Source organism: Harpia harpyja, chromosome 4 (assembly GCF_026419915.1).
Source record: "Harpia harpyja isolate bHarHar1 chromosome 4, bHarHar1 primary haplotype, whole genome shotgun sequence".
In the NCBI taxonomy this organism is placed as follows: domain Eukaryota; kingdom Metazoa; phylum Chordata; class Aves; order Accipitriformes; family Accipitridae; genus Harpia; species Harpia harpyja.
In genome coordinates this window covers 61,468,388-61,485,509 of record NC_068943.1, presented here as the reverse complement: position 1 = coordinate 61,485,509, position 17,122 = coordinate 61,468,388, and positions in this window count along the sequence as shown.

The following is a 17,122-nucleotide window of genomic DNA, read 5'->3' as shown; positions in this document are numbered from 1 at the left end:
CCAGCCCGGGGAACTGAACTTGCAGTGACTTTGCACAACTGTGCAGCATGTGAGAGTAGCTGAGGTTCACCCGGGTCTGGAATGCACAGCTGGGAGATTTCCCCAGCTCCAGCAACAGCTCCCATCCCCACTCATCCACCACAGTCACTCCAAGCCCACCATAACTGAAGACATCCTGTAGACTTAGATGGCAAATTTAAGACGTCTCTGTCATCCACATACAAAAGCCTCTGTGGGTCACAAATAGCTCATTGGGGATGGGGAAATAAGATTTCCCTTTTTGACTGCTGAACTTAGCTTTTGCATTGCAAGTTCATCTGCTTGGTAATTATTCCCAGCAAGCAGAGTCACAGAGAAGAAAGTTTTTGATAAAGCAGCTGACAAGAATCACTGCTTCCTGACAAAACTGAACATCTCCCCTGTCCCTCTGGCAATCCAAACTCATGCTGCGTTGACTGTGAGGATATGAATCACTTGGTCTTTTACCAGCAAGAAAAAAAGCAAAGTCTTAATGTCCACAGATCCAAGGTACAGGAAGACTTGGTGCTCTTGGACTCAGCAGAGCCTGAGCAGAGAGTTCTTCCTGGTGAGCCTCCAGCCAGCTCTCCACTGCTAATGCAGGAAAAGGCATCAGAGGAGTCACACAGGACATTTTACAATAACATCCACTGATGTGGGAGTCATTAACTTCCTTGAAAATTTGAATTATATTTTTCAGGAATCTTGAGTTAAAAAATAAAAGTCATACTGAGTCTTGCCAAGTAGCTTAAAAATTGGCAATTCTGATCTTCAAGGTGAGAAATCATTTCACTTTTTCAATATGATAATTTTTCATTCCTATGTATAGAAGCTGAACTGAAAAAAAAAAAAACCCTCAAGTTTGACCTGCCTGGAATTGAGTAACTACTAAGGAACCTGGAGCTAGGTGAGTGAGGAGCAGTCTAAATTAAAACAGGTAGGAGTACAACCTTATAATTATCATGTATATAAGTAGTATGTATATAAGAATATATAGCATATTTTTCCTATATATCATATACACTGTAATTTTGCAGACTGTTGGAAAAGTGGACCTTAGGCTTAAGTAATTCAGTGAGGATGGTAGGTAATATGTATTTGAAAAAACATTTTTTTATGCATACATTTTTGTTTGAACATTCTTCATCTTTATAAACACAGAGCTTGAAGTTGCTTCAAGGCTTGGCACCTTGGAAGTTATTCCACTGGAGACAATAAATACACGGTGTTTGTAACAGTATATATTATGATTGGATCTGATAGCACAATCTGAAGTGAAGATGTCCCAACATTTCTCACTTCCAGACACCTCTTTTAGTTACTTGTAAGTTTCCCATGGGTTTTGGACTGAAAAATTTCTTACCAGATGCTTGTCCGTAGCCTGATTATTTTCTTGTTTGTTTCTCAATTTACAGGTAAAATAATGTAAGCCTTTATGAGAACAGGGCTAGACCAAAAGTGTGTTATGCTGCTCATGCTGAAAATGTTGTGGGTTTTTACCTTAAAAGTTTTACTCCGTCCAATTGTTGAAGTAAAAACATTAAATTTGACAGGGATGGAGGGGCTTTATGCTAGAGAAATATTCCTGCTGTTCTTCTGAAAATCTATCCACATTTTAAAAATTCCATTTTGCAAGTGTTCAGAAAAGAGTTGCTAGAGATTTAGCTGAACACTCTGAAGAGCCCGTCTGCTGTGGACCTACTCAGGGCTGCACAGACATAATTCTTCCTGTAATTACAGCCAAGCACCACAAAATGTGTGCCTCTCAGGGACCTTTCTGTTGATAGAGTGCAGAGGAAAAAAATAATTTGAATGCAGTGTAGATAAAAGTGGAATTTAGGAGTTAGTGATTATATACCTGAAGAAAGAAGTGGAAGGAGTATGATGAGTGAGAGGGTGGGACCGTGAATTGCCATGTGTACATGCAGGAGGCAGGGACTGGGAGCTAGTATGGAAGAGGAGGTTTAGAGGATGACAAACAACCAAGGTGGACAAAGGAAGAGAATTGAGGTTAGCTGAGCAAAGGCACCAGAACAAATACGTGAAGAGAATTAGATGAGGATCACTGCTTGTATCAGGGATGTCACTGACTACCAAGCCTTGTACGGTCCACCCACTATTATCTGCTGCTGTTGTTTCATGTGGACACCAGTGATACAGCCGGGAGCAGTCTGAAGAGTATCGAGAAGGACTACAGAGCCCTGGCAGCAGTGGTAAGGGACTCTGGAGCACAGACAGTTTTTTCATCAATCCTCCCGTTCAAAGGGAAGGGGTTTGAAAGGGCCAGTCTAATCTGGTGAATCAACAAATGGTTATGGGACTGGTGCCACAGCCAGGGGTTCGTCTGCTTAGACCACGGGACTTGCTTTGAGGAACCTGGTCTACTGGGGGCTGATGGGATCCATCTGTCAGAGAAGGGGAAGAACATCCTGGATCATAGGCTTGCCAAGCTGGTGAAGAGGGCTTTAAACTAAAGTTGCCAGGAGAGGGGAACCTCAATCCACCCCAGTTTGATGCCAGTGCCAGCAATAGATGCCCAGAGCCTGGAGAGGAATCACAGGTCAGCAGGAGAGCACCTGAAGAGTGTCACAAAGGAATTCCAGCCAGTAAGTCACCTTCATTAGGGGCCCAACTTAAATGCCTCTATGCAAACACACATAGTGTGGGGAATAAACAAGAGGAGTTAGAGGTGTGCTCACACTTGCAGGGCTATGATCTTATTGGCATCACGGAGACACAGTGGGATATTTCCTATGGCTGGAGTTGGAACAGAAGGATACAGGCAAGCTCTTTAGGAAGGACAGGCAGGGAAGACGAGGAGGGGGTGTTGCCCTCTATGTCAATGACCAGCTGGAGTGCATGGAGCTCTGCCTGGGGATGGATGAGGAGCTTACCGAGAGCCTATGGGCCAGGATTAAAGGGAGGGCAGGGACAGGTGACATTGTAGTGGGGGTCTGCTGCAGGCCACCCAATCGGGAAGACCAAGCAGATGAGGCCCTCTATAGACAGATAGGAGCAGCCTCACATTCACAAGCCCTGGTCCTCCTGGGGGACTTCAACCACCCTGATAGCTGTTGGAGGGCCAACACAGCAGGGCATAAGCAATCCAGGAGGTTCTTGGAATGCGTTGATGACAACTTCCTTCTCCGAGTGATAGATGAGTCAACAAGGAGAGGTGCTATGCTGGACCTTGTTCTCACCATTAAGGAGGGGCTGGTGGGGAATGTGAAGCTCAAGGGCAGCCTTGGCTGCAGTGACCATGAAATGGTGGAGTTCAAGATCCTTAGGGCAGCAAGGAGGGCGCACAGCAAGCTCACTACCCTGGACTTCAGGAGAGCAGCTTTGGCCTCTTCAGGAATCTGCTTGGTAGAGTACCATGGGATACAGCCCTGGAGGGAAGAGGGGCCCAAGAAAGCTGGTTAATATTCAAGGTTCACCTCCTGCAAGCTCAGCAGCAATTCATCTCAACAAAGAGGAAGTCAGGCAAAAACACCAGAAGGCCTGCGTGGATGAACAAGGAGCTCCTGGACAAGCTCAAACACAAGAAGGAAGCCTACAGAGGGTGGAAGCAAGGACAGGTAGCCTGGGAGGAACACAGAGAAATTGTCCAAGCAGCCAGGGATCAGGTTAGGAAAGCCAAAGCCCTGATAGAATTAAATCTGGCCAGGGACATCAAGGACAACAGGAAATGCTTCTATAGGTACGTCAGTGTTAAAAGGAAGACTAGGGAAAATGTGGGCCCTCTCTGGAAGGAAACGGGAGACCTGGTTATCCAGGACATGGAAAAGGCTGAGCTACTCAATGACTTTTTTGCCTCAGTCTTCACTGACAGGTGCTCCAGCCACGCCACCCAAGATGCAGAAGGCAAAGGCAGGGACTGGGAGAATAAAGAACTGCCCATCAGAGGAGAAGATGAGTTCAAGACCATCTAAGGAACCTGAAAGTGCACAAGTCCATGGGACCTGATGAGACGCATCCGTGGGTCCTGAGGGAACTGGTGGATGAAGTGGCTAAGCCATTATACATCATATCTGAGAAGTCATGGCAGCCCGGGGAAGTTCCCACTAACTGGAAAAGGGGAAACATAACCCCAATTTTTAAAAAGGGAAGACCCGTGGAACTACAGGCCAGTCAGTCTCACCTCTGTGCCCAGCAAGATCATGGAGCAGATCCTCCTGGAAACTATGCTAGGGCACATGGAAAATAAGGAAGTGTTTGGTGACAGCCAACATGGCTTCACTAGGCCAAATTGTGCCTGACAAATTTGGTGGCCTTTTACAAAGGGGTTGGAGCATTGGTGGATAAGGGAAGAGCAACGGATGTCATCTACCTGGACTTGTGCAAAGCATTTGACACCGTCCCACACAACATCCTTGTCTCTAAATTGGATTTGATGGATGGACCACTCAGTGGATAAGGAATTGGCTGGATGGTCACACTCAAAGAGTTGCAGTCAATGGCTCGATGCCCAAGTGTAGACCAGTGATGAGTGGTGTTCCTCAGGGGTCGGTATGGGGACTGGCGCTGTTTAACATCTTTGTCAGTGACATGGACAGTGGGATTGAGTGCACCCTCAGCAAGTTTGCCGATGACGCCAAGCTGTGTGGTGCACTCAACATGCTGGAGGGAAGGGATGCCATCCAGAGGGACCTTGACAGGCTTAAGTGGTGGGCCCTTGCAAACCTCATGAAATTCAACAAGGCCAAGTGAAAGGTCCCGCACATGGGTTGGGGCAATCCCAAGCGCAAATACAGGCTGGGTGATGAGTGGATTGAGAGCAGCCCTGTGAAGAAGCACTTGGGGGTATTAGTGGATGAAAGACTGAATATGAGCCAGCAATGTGTGTTTGCAGCCCAGAAAGCCAACTGTAACCTGGGCTGCATCAAGAGAAGTATGGCTAGCAGGTCGGGGGAGGTGATTCTCCCCCTCTATTCCACTCTCATGAGACCCCACCTGGAGTATTGTGTTCAGCTCTGGGGCCCCCAACATAAGAAAGACATGGACCTGTTGGAGCAAGTCCAGAGGAGGTCCACAAAGATGATCAGGGAGCTGGACCACCTCTCCTATGAAGACAGGCTGAGAGAGTTGGGGTTGTTCAGCCTGGAGAAGAGAAGGCTCTAGGGAGACCTTATAGCGGTCTTCCAGTACTTAAAGGGGGCCTACAGGAAAGATGGGGATGGACTTTCTAACAGGCAGTGTAGTGATAGGATTGCGTAATGGTTTTAAACTGAAAGAGGGTAGATTTAGATTAGATATTAGGAAGGAATTCTTTACTGTGAGGGTGGTGAGGCACTGGAACAGGTTGCCCAGAGAAGCTGTGGATGCCCCATCCCTGGAGGTGTTCAAGGCCAGGCTGGATGGAGCTTTGAGCAACCTGGTGTAGTGGAAGGTGTCCCCGCCCATGGCAGGGGGTTGGAACTAGATGATCTTTAAGGTCCCTTCCAACCCAAACCATTCTATGATTCTATGATTTCACGGAATGGGGTCGAAAATGAACACCAGCTAAACCAGGGATTAGATAGTGCAAGATGGCTAAGTGGTAGTTTGGGATCTGGTCAGTGGTTAAGCTGAATTATTTGGGTAGGTAAGAAGACAGGAATGTAAAACACATAAAGAAGACTGTGAATAAGAGTCAAACAAAACATTAAAACAACAATTTAAAGGTGTAGTGCAAGGTTAAATGCGAACACTGATGCTGCTTTTGAAACTTTAATTTAAACCCTTGGGCACAAGCATGATGATACACTATTATGGCATGATGATAGACTATTTCTTCTACAGAAACCCAGCCTTACTCAGGGAACCCCATTATAAGAAATCTCCTCTGGGTTTCCACAAGGTTATAAATTGAAGATTACAAAACTCCTGCTTCGTTGACTCTGGCAGTCAGAAGGTGTAAAATGCATTAAGCGGTGGATTGCCAGAAGGAAAGCCACCTGCATGGAGATGCTGAAAATTAGGTTCCTTCTTTGCCTCTGACAGTTCTCATATGATACTAAACAAGTAATTTTAATCTAACTTTTCCAGATGGTCACTAATTACACATTTTCAGAGAGCCACCCGGACATCTGAGATCTAGTTTGAAATAGTGTTGGCTAGTCATAGCTGAGTTCTGCTGGAACAACAGTTCAGACACAAGGACTCAAAAAGTCAGGTCCTTGGTACCTTGGACACTGAATATTACAAAACAGTTTTGACTTTAAGTTCTCACTTTCCCATTCTATGGCAGTTAATGTTTCTCGCCTCAAACTGTTGCTCAGGTCCAGATGTCCCTCCACATAGAAAAATGTAATTTAATTTGGTTATTCCACAATTGATTTCAAGTTGAATACCTCAATAAACAACTTTCTTCTTTTATTTATGCAAAACTACATGGATTTGTTTGTTTCAACTTGAACATTTAGTTCAATCCTACAGGGCTTTTGGCATTTTTTTGTTTAGCTTGTGATTCATCTCATGCAGGGGTCAACTAGGTTCTTGAATTAAATACATAAGGAGAAAAAAACAATAGTTCTGGAATGAGAAAACCATTGTAGCTTGCATTTACTGAATAAAAACCTATGTGGTTAAGCTTTGTAACTAAAATAGAACTTCCACTTTTGGATAGAAACCAGAGAACAGTTTGGAGTTACAGTAAAATATCATGTAGACAAATTAATTTCAGTGGAACAATAGTCTGGAGTGTTGCATTCATATTATTTTCAAATGCAGGAAACCCAGACTGTGATTCTTTCATACCCAAGTAGAGTTTATTAAATGACAGCTAATGTAGGAAGATACAGAGCCAAAAACCTGGGGTAGAAAAGGAACATTTTTTTTGGTAGTGTGGGAGGATGAAGCTCAGAAGAGTGTTTTGTATCTTTTAGTGACTCAGGTATTACATACTCAGATGAGTTCCTAACAGTAGAACAGCTTGCTATGTAACTTCTCAAGCTAGAGGACTGAAAGCAAAGGGTTACAGGAGGGAAAACATAAGTGTGCTTGGTTCAGCTGAAATCAAACTCAGGACACTCCTAATCCTGGAGTGATGTTTACAGCTCATGATCCTGTAATTAGAAAAAAAATAAAATTCACTAACATCAGAACTGGAGATAGCACAGTAGAATTTAAATGTGTTTTTTGCTCGGGGCATTAAATGGTGAAAACTCAAACTAGAACCTGTCATTTGCTAAGTACGTGCTAATTTTTTTCTTTTTTTTTTCTTTTTTTTTTTTTTTTTTTCTCCATTTTGAACATACATGCTGTGGCACCTTGCTTTAACAGGTCTAATATCACCTCCCCCTGAACCAGACATCCAAATAACTTTATAGTAAGGGAAATATTATTCTCCCACCTAACTGTAGACTGTCGGCAAATGCACAAGAAGGCTCAGGTCTCTTAAATTCCAGAGAGAAAGTCTATGGGAGAAACAAGCAAACTCCTGAGAGCCTGTTCTGTTTCCTAACACAACTTTTAACACAACAAAGACAATCCTTTCCCTTCTAAAAAGGTCACTCACAAATAAGGAATGTTTTTTTGTTATTTTAAACGTGTATGAGGATTGTACTGGGTTTGTGTGGCAAGGTTTTGGTAGCGGGGGAGATTACAGGGGTGGCTTCTGTGAGAAGCTGATCAAAACTTCCCCTGTGTCCCATGGAGCCAGTGCCAGCCAGCTCCAAGACAATCCCACTGCTGGCCAAGGCTGAGCCCATCAGCGACAGTGGTAGCGCCTCTGGGACAACGTATTTAAGAAGGGAAAAAAAGTTGCAGTGGGTGCAGAAGTGGCAGCCAGAGAGAGGAGTGAGAACATGTAAGAGAAACAACCCTGCAGACACCCAGGTCAGTGAAGAAGGAGGGGATGGAGATGCTCCAGGTGCCGGAGCAGAGATTCCCCTGCAGCCCGTGGGGAAGACCATGGTGAGGCAGGCTGTCCTCCTGTGGCGCAGGGAGGTCCATGGTGGAGCAGATATCCACCTGCAGCCCGTGGAGGACCCCACGCTGGAGCAGGTGGATGCCCGAAGGAGGTCGTGACCCCATGGGAAGCCTGTGCTGGAGCAGGCTCCTGGCAGGACCTGCGGCCCCATGGAGAGAGGAGCCCATGCTGGAGCAGGTTTTCTGGCAGGACTTGTGACCCCGTGGGGGACCCACGCTGGAGCAGTCTGTGCCTGAAGGACTGCAGCCCGTGGAAGGGACCCACGCTGGAGCAGTTAGTGAAAAACTGCAGCCCATGGGAAGGACCCACGTTGCAGAAGTCCATGGAGGACTGTCTCCCGTGGGAGGGACCCCATGCTGGAGCAGGGGAAGAGTGTGAGGAGTCCTTCCCTTGAGGAGGATGAAGCGGCAGAGACAACATGTGATGAACTGACCCCAACCCCCATTCCCTGTCCCCCTGCGCCACTGCGGGGGGGATAGGTAGAGAATCTGGGGGTGAAGTTGTGCCCAGGAAGAAAGGAGGGGTGGAGGGAAGGTGTTTTAAGATTTGGTTTTATTTCTCATTACCCTACTCTGGTTGATCAGCAATAAATTAAGTTAATTTTCCCCAAGTCGAGTCTGTTTTGTCCGTGACGGTAATTGGTGAGTGATCTCTCCCTGTCCTTATCTTCACCCATGACCTCTTTGTTGCATTTTCTCTCCCCTGTCCAGCTGAGGAGGGGAGTGATAGAGCGGCTTTAGTGGGCACCTGGCGTCCAGCCAGGGTCAACCCACCACAAGGATGTATGCACACTTTCTCAAAAAAATTTCCTTTTTCACAGGCAAAGCTAGCAATCCATTACAGAAAAATGACTTCAGCCTTCTAGGCTGTGAGTGCTGCTGCGTTTGGATTACAGATCTAAAATACTGCAGGAGTTTTCTCTAAGCAGTTTTCCTTTGAGCGAGACAATGTCTTGTATTGAAAACAAGTTCATGAGATTATAATCTGAGACACTAAATACTTTTTAAACATTCATTTGATTTTAATTAAAAGAACCCCTTGAAACCATAAAAGAGATGATTTAATGTAAGAACTGTATTCCATTACCTTCTACATGGAAGAAAATGTCTATTTTCTTTCATAGTTCCCCTATGAAGGGGCTAAATTTTCAAGAGTAGTTCATTTTGCAAGGAAAAAGTCATAAGTGTATATTCATGTCAATGGTCCAGCATTTTGGCCAGAAAATCTGAAAACATTGGTTTTGGCATTGCAATAAGGTGACCTTGCAAGTTTCAGCACTTATGATCTTTTGTTTTGACAGTCTACAGACAGAAGGAGCCGTAGACCTCATAGTCTTACCTCCTATATAATACAAACTCTTAGGTTTTAGCCAGATCCGTTACTTCAAAATTAAGCTATTAAGTTAGATGAATAAGGTTTCAATGCCCAGAAGAGTCAGAGATTAATTTGCTGCAGTCAGAAAACAGGACACATAAGGTGACACTCATGCCCAAGGTCACAGCAAGAGCTGATGACCCAATAGGTGATGTGATCTCAGAAGATGAACCACACTTCACACTACAGAGGAAGAAAAAGTCCTCTCAAGTACTTGGCAAATCTAATGTGGAGGTTATTCCTTTCCACCTCCAGATCTGGTAATGAGTAAAAGCCTGAATATATGAGGACAACACATCCAGCAGGACTCTAAAAGCAAAGATCCTTGGCACAGCCTTAAAGCATAAATTCATTCTGCGTGAGGTCCCATATTCAGGTGTCATTGGTCTCTGATACTTCAGAGGAATATCAAAAAACTTGGGATAACTTGCTTACATGTTGCCAATTGTTCATGAGGCAGAAAAAAGCTGTACCAATTCTTGCTGGTGAATACCTAATGGCCCTATGCATGAGATCCAATTGTAATGATTGCTTTACTGCACAGCTGTAATTTAACAAGCATGCTGAGGGCACTGGCTACAATATCCCTGAGGCCTGTGAAGGATGAAGATAAACATCACTTCACTAGACACAGTAAAACTAGAGGGAACTGCACACCTATTCAGTCAGTCCAGTGGACCTACTATACTTTTTCTCAGGAACTGGATTAAAGCAAATCTTTTTAGAACAAATCTTGCTTCGGACTCTGACATGTGTCCTAAACCCTCTGCATATTTTAAAATACTGTCAGTTTGCCACACCAATAGGAATTAAATCAGAACTCCAATTTTATTTTTGATAGCATAGCACCAGTAAGCTAAACTGGAGTGAAAAATAAATCCCAGGTCAGAATTGCCAGCCTGTTTCTGTAAGAAAATGACAGTACAACTACTGATCCTTTGTATTTAAGAACTGTTAAATCTCGAACAAGCTAATTCACAAAATAACGTGGGTGAAAACTCAGATTTCAAATAGAAACTAATCAAAGATGGATATCAACATCAGTTAATGGCACAGCAAAGATGTAATATTTATGTATACATTTATATATATATATACATTTGCTAATGTAAGAAAGTAAAATACAGCAAGCAAGATAGTTTTTGTCTAACTGCTGGTTTTAAAAGGGATCTCTGACTGGTAGTGTCCAACCAATGCACAATAGAAAAGTATGCTATCAGACATAAGGCCTATGTCAATTGTTTTTAATGTAGGATCATAAAATATTTTCTTGCATTATAATAGCAACAGTAAAGTGGCACTGGTGTGAAACTGATAAAAACAAGATCTTGAGTAGGTTAATGTGTTTTTATGAGTGACCGCAAATAGCACTTGTGAATGGAAATGCGCAGCATCTACTTAGAAAAGCCATTCATTATTGCAGTATTATGAGGGAAAAGGAAAGGATAACATCATAAGAGGTCCTGACTCTAGCTGAGGCTCTGTGTGAACTGATGGATGCAAAACTCTCTAAATCGGAGATTTGTGGCATGTGAAGGATGGGGCGCTGTAAAACACGAGCATTTACATGGGTCCTGTACAACCGGGCACATATAGAAGGGGATTTTGATTTTCAAGTCTCTTTTGTCTCTGTCGGTATGTGCCACTCACTACCTCTTAACTACCATGGAACGTACCTGGTACCTAAAATCGAACGATGGGCCTGAACTCTTGCATTTTTCCCGTGTGATGTGAAGTTAAAGGGTTTAGTATAACACACTTGATTTAGACAAGCAAACAGAAACAAATATGATATTTACTTACTGTAGGCGCTTTCAGTACCTAAGGTTAAAGAGCCATCTGTTTCTCTGTTATAATTCCACTGGTTTCAACGGAATCAGGGCAGGATAAATTTGATGCAATATGTTCACCTGGTCACCTAGCACACAGCAGAGACGTTCCCTTTGTGTGGAAGTCTGCATACAATCAGTTTGCCATCTAGTGGCAACTATTTTGAACACAGACAGTGATTTAAAACAGTAGCTCTTGTTTTAAATACCAGGGTGTATTAAATCATCTGAGGTGCATGAAAACATACATTATCAGGTAAAAAATACTTTAAAGCCCCAAAGGGTAACTGCAGGTATACCCAGCATTGTACATTCAGACAGGAAAAGTTTCCTCACTCAAGCTGACTACCTAACACAAAAACATTTCCAAATGCGCTAATACTTTCTGTACAGTGTGCCTCGATATATATCACCTGTAGCATTTTACATGAAAGAAGATGGAACAAAATACTGATCATTAGACACCTTCTAATTCACCCATCTCCCCCTCCTGCCAGTCTCTCTGGGATTAAAAGAAATGCTATTACTGAAAATTTTTACATAGCCAAACTGTGGCCCTACCTGAGTAGTCTCAATGACTGGAATGGCAGCTGCTCATGTGGGAAAAGCAAAGACATGGCCAAGTCAGATTGTTTGTATTAAGGTTATGAGTTACTAATAGAAAGACTAATCACAGCTAGCGATCACATGCCGTACCTCCTAACCCAAAGCAGCTACCAGAATCTGCTCAGGAAATGCAAAAAAGATGTACTTTTTGGTGGTGGATGGCCTGATAGCACTTATGCACTTATGAAAGTGGGTATATTTTCCCCACTTTTAATGCTAATTTGGCTATTCTTAAGAGTAACTGGACACTTACCTACTTGTAGTGCTTAAATCGTAGATTCATAGAATGGTTTGGGTTGGAAGAGACCTTAAAGACCACCTAGTTCCAACCCCCCTGCCATGGGCAGGGACACCTTCCACTAGACCAGGTTGCTCAAAGCCCCAGCCAACCCGGCCTTGAACACTGCCAGGGATGGGGCATCCACAGCCTCTCTGGGCAACCTCTTCCAGTGCCTCACCACCCTCACAGTGAAGAACTTCTTCCTTCCAACTAATCTAAATCCACCCTCTTTCAGTTTAAAGCCATTGCCCCTTGTCCTATCACTACATGCCCTTGTAAAAAGTCCCTCTCCGGCTTTCTTGTAGGCCCCCTTTAGGTACTGGAAGGCTGCTATAAGGTCTCCCTGGAGCCTTCTCTTCTCCAGGCTTGATCTTTGTTACTATACTATTCCTTGCTTTACTATTACTACCGTATGTATCATGACACAGGACATGTATCTGACATAAGAAAATGCTGTTATCTTATTATACAGATACATGTCTCATTGCTTCAAACTCGAAGTTGCAAGGACTTCTGCCCTTCCTTCTGCACCAGGAATTCCATAAATTGCATAAGAAGCTTAAAAAAAACATTAAACCAAGTGTGAGACTACAGTATCCCTAGATCTGATTTTAAAATAGTAAAAAGATACAAGTCCTGCATGTCTAAACTGTACTGGGAGCCAATTCCATAATGATGGAGATAAAATACTTGAGAGCCAACTGATGTCAGTCAGTCTAGAAGACATGCCAAACAGCTAGCAGTAGCTAACCTCGGTGAATGACAGGAACCAAAGCATGACAAAAGGTCAGAGATGAACACAGGTCCTCCAATTTTAGAGTATCTTGAACTGACAGGGGAATCCCCCAAACACTGAAAACTTGAGCAATGTGATGTGAAAAATTGGATTTAGAGAAGATTTAGGCTGCTGAAATTCATATTAGGATGTCATTAGCTATTATCCTGCAGAAAACCTTTTAATAATGAATTCTCTTAAACTGGAGCTGTACTAAAGAGCTGTTAAAATACATTTTGGAGATGTCATAAATACGATTTTTTTGGTTTGTTTTCTGACAAATATCAGCTGGATCTAATGACAGAGGAGCAGTAAAATTGAGTAAAAATTCTTTAGATGAGAGAATTTATCAGGTTTCTGAGCTTAATGGTATGTCTGCTTACACTGTAGTAGTCAAAAATATAAATATACATAGATGTTTCACTGAGTTACTGAATGCATCTGTATCCAACCTCCTATTCAGTGTTCACAGACAAATGCTCAGTTCATTGAAAATATACTTTACCCCCAACTGCTGACCTAGCTGCAATAAAGTGACTTGCATTCTGTTCTGGGCCGTGAATCACGGTCACAAGAGTTAATTAAAGTTCTAATGGCAGGGTCAACGAGGTCAAGTGAATGAGTTTGTCTATATGTAATTACGGCAGAACGGAAGATAATGAAGTTCAACAGGTGTAACTGAGAGCAGAATGTCTGTTATATTAAAGTGCTCACCTTGAAGATTCAAAGTTGCTTTTGGAGTGAAAAGTTGGGAAAAACACCTTTTTACTTTTCAATGGGAGAAATTTTTCTGTAGAAATGACAGGTCTGAAAATAGACAACGTCCCAGTGCCATTTTTACTTTCGTTTTCAAACCTGCTGAACTCAAGTATGTAAATAATGCAATTGTTTCAACAGCACACATTTTTATTTTCTAGGCAAATGCAGTGTATCTATGACTGCAGAAAAATAAAGATAAATGAGAAAAATTTGTAGATGGAAATTCACCCTGGATGTGGTTTATTCTACATCAGATCAGTTTTAGAATGTCTGTATTTTCTCATATTAAAACAATGAGTTCAAACTAAAGATGACCAATAACAAAAACCATGAATTTGTGGCACTTTTCAACCTAAGAAAGAAAATAGATACTTTATCCTGACTCCTCTATACAGACATCTCTTGCTCACAAGCTTGCTGTTTTTAAAACAATCACTTCCCTCAAATACGGATAAACAGCAAAAGCATACTCCATGAACAGGACAAAATGCATGCAGAATAATTTACTGCATAATCCTAAGAACCCAGCGTAAAAGCACTGAGGCAGGTTTATTTAAACTCCCTCTTCAGAGAGCAAAGGGAAATGTGTGAACGGGTAAGTGTCCCAATAGTCCTTCCCCAGCACTCCCACAGCTGTATATTAACACATTTATGATAGCTATTGGCAGTGCAAAATTCTTTCTACTACCTTGTCAGCACTCAAATCAGCCCTTCAATCAGAAGGTACGCTTCTGCAAATGAAAAAGGAGTTCAGTTTCCATGCCCAATCAATCCTGGTATCTCTCCTCAGAGCGCCAGAAAGAGATGGTTAATTAGTGCCACGTATTACTGCGCTGGGGCCACCTGCCTGCCATGAACAAAAATGAGACCATTAGGTCATTTCATAGAGACTCTACAGTTACATCTGCCCCAGTAAATTAAAACAGTGATTGGGAACATTCTTGGGCGCAGAGATGGCACTGCACGTTAAATTAAATGGTGACGGAAAAGGTTCTTGCCCGTGTTGGCAAGCACAACTGGGGAGGCTGGCACAGGCCTGGGTCACACCTCCCAGGCAGCTTGTGGGCAGCCACCATGTCTGGTAGAATACAGACCAGTCATGTCACGCCACGTGGCATTCATGGAGCTGTCATGGCACTTCTGTGGTTCTAGTATACACATAGTTTATTTTTACTTTTTAAGCTTTCACGTAATGTATAAAATTTATAGTTGAATCAATTATAAAATAGATAATCCCATAAAATGTTCAACCATTCAAAAATCACCCATTATATCCTGTCGGCTAGATTTGGGCTTTTTCAAATGGTAGAAAACTGGGCTTGGTAGCTGTTAGGTTATGTGGTAACAGCCCATCTGCACACCCACGAAAGAGCGCAGAGAGACAATGTTGGAGGGGGAGCCAAATAATACCATGAGGGGCTCATCCCGGGCCCATCAAGGAGAGCCATCAGTCCTTCTCCACAAGCCCAGAGGAGCATGGACACACAGTGGCAGACAGGAACCCAAATTACAGCCTCCTGAGGAGCAAAAAACCTTCTCTGGTCTCCTTCCAGGTTTTTACCAGGAGAGCCTCAGCCCCGTTGCCCAGGTGTGAAACCCATCAAGATGAGTCACTGAAAGCAGCTCTCTGGATCACCTTTCAGGCTAAGGGTGTGGGACACATTGTGGGATGGAGGGGAAGGTCGGTTTGGGGATTGCCCAGTATTTATTACGGGATGTTTAGGGGAGGAACCAAAGGCTGGAAAAGGAGGGATTTAGGTGATTTGGGGAGGAACGAATGTGGAGAAGCGCTTTTGTGTGTGAACATCTGGGCCAGTAACTGGAGTGGAGCTGCAGCCTCAGGGGCTCATATGTCCAGGTCTCAGCAACTGGGCAGACTGGGATCCAGGGGCCAGCTACTGGGCAGGCAGTGTCTGACCCAGCTACTGGAGGGATCTACCTTCTACATGTGTAGAAATACCTCTTCACACTAGTGGGCCTCCAACCTACTGAGCCAGGGAGGGAAGCAGGATGAGATCTGTGTGGCATACATATGTGTGTGTATATATATGCATGTATGTATGCTCTGTATGTGTGTGCACTTATTGGGAATACATTTCAGCCTTGCTACTGTTTGGATCCAGGGACATGCAGCTGCAGCAGCCTTGCCTCTCTCAGACTGTTTGATCCAGCATGATATATTTTCCTCTAACAGTAGCAGCAATTTTGCAGCCCACTCCTCAGTTTTTGTGGGCCTAGTCCTAAAGAGGTTTTTCAGTGCTTCACTGTACTTATCAAAAATTCCCATTAACACTAGTGGAGATGCCGGAATACCTTCAAAATGTAGGCTTGTGGTAATCAGCACATTAAGCTTCTCAGCAGAAAGGCCAAATATTGATTTTTTTTTTTTTAAATACAGACAATTAAACTTGGTTCTTAGACATACAGTGGGGCCAGGGTGGAAAGTTTACATCGCTGCAATTGTGTTATAGCTTCTCTCTGGATAAACAGAAGCCTTCATTTTCAGTTCTATCAATCCCACACCATTCACAAACAATAAAATTAATTTCTAGTTTGAATTAAAAAAACCTACTAAATTGGTTTCTTTGCCAATACTTTCAAGCTTTATGTTGATCTTGTTCACAAAGCCAACAGTGTCAGTTAACAAAACAAAAGATGTTGTTTACTAGTTTTGCTATTAATTGAGCCAACTCCTTAGATACAAGTAGCTCATTGGGGTTAATTTTCTCTGAAAGAATCCAATTCATTTGCAGTTTCTAAATCAGAAAGAATTATACCAATTTTTTTGAGTTTAATTCTTTTCGTGCTATGAACATTTTAGAGTTCATGAGCTTTTACACTGAAATTCAAGGAGACAACTTTTCAGGAGTTAAAAGTCCCTAAAAATTCACCTCTTATTTAATCAATTATATTGAAAGCTCTTTTACATGATATTATCAGGAATGAGTGCATTGTTAAAAGCAATCCAACAAAATCTGGAACTAATAATAGACTGATAGATTGAAAGCACATTCCTGCTTCCACTTAAGTCTCAGATTTCCCATCCCTCAAAATTTATCCATCTGCAACCAAGGTTAAAGAAGGAAAGAACCTAACTGCTTTAATCCTCATGGAGGTAGAGCCTAGATCTCACACAATTCTAGCTCCTTCCATATGAGAGCCAAGCTGTCATATTAAGGCTATATATTGCATATATGATCAACACCAAACTGTATGGGCTGTCTTTCACAGGATACAATTAAGCTATATCTGCTAAAGTTGTAACATTCTAAGTCAAGAAATGTTAGTGCTTTTTACTTTTAAAAATGCATTTTCATCAAGTTCCCTTCACTGCATTGACAGAGTCTTCCAGTCATTGCAGTAAAAGAATGAAAATAGTGGCCACTATTCATTTTTCAAGCTCTTCTATCCTCACACAATGTAAGTATAGTTCCTCCCTATCAGCAGATGGAGACAGAGTACACATGTTTTGATGTCATCACCCTTCAGTTAATTAAAAATTTCTCACCACACAACTCAGCATCCATTTGGTTGATCTTTGCATTTTCTTAAAGATTCCAAGATAATGA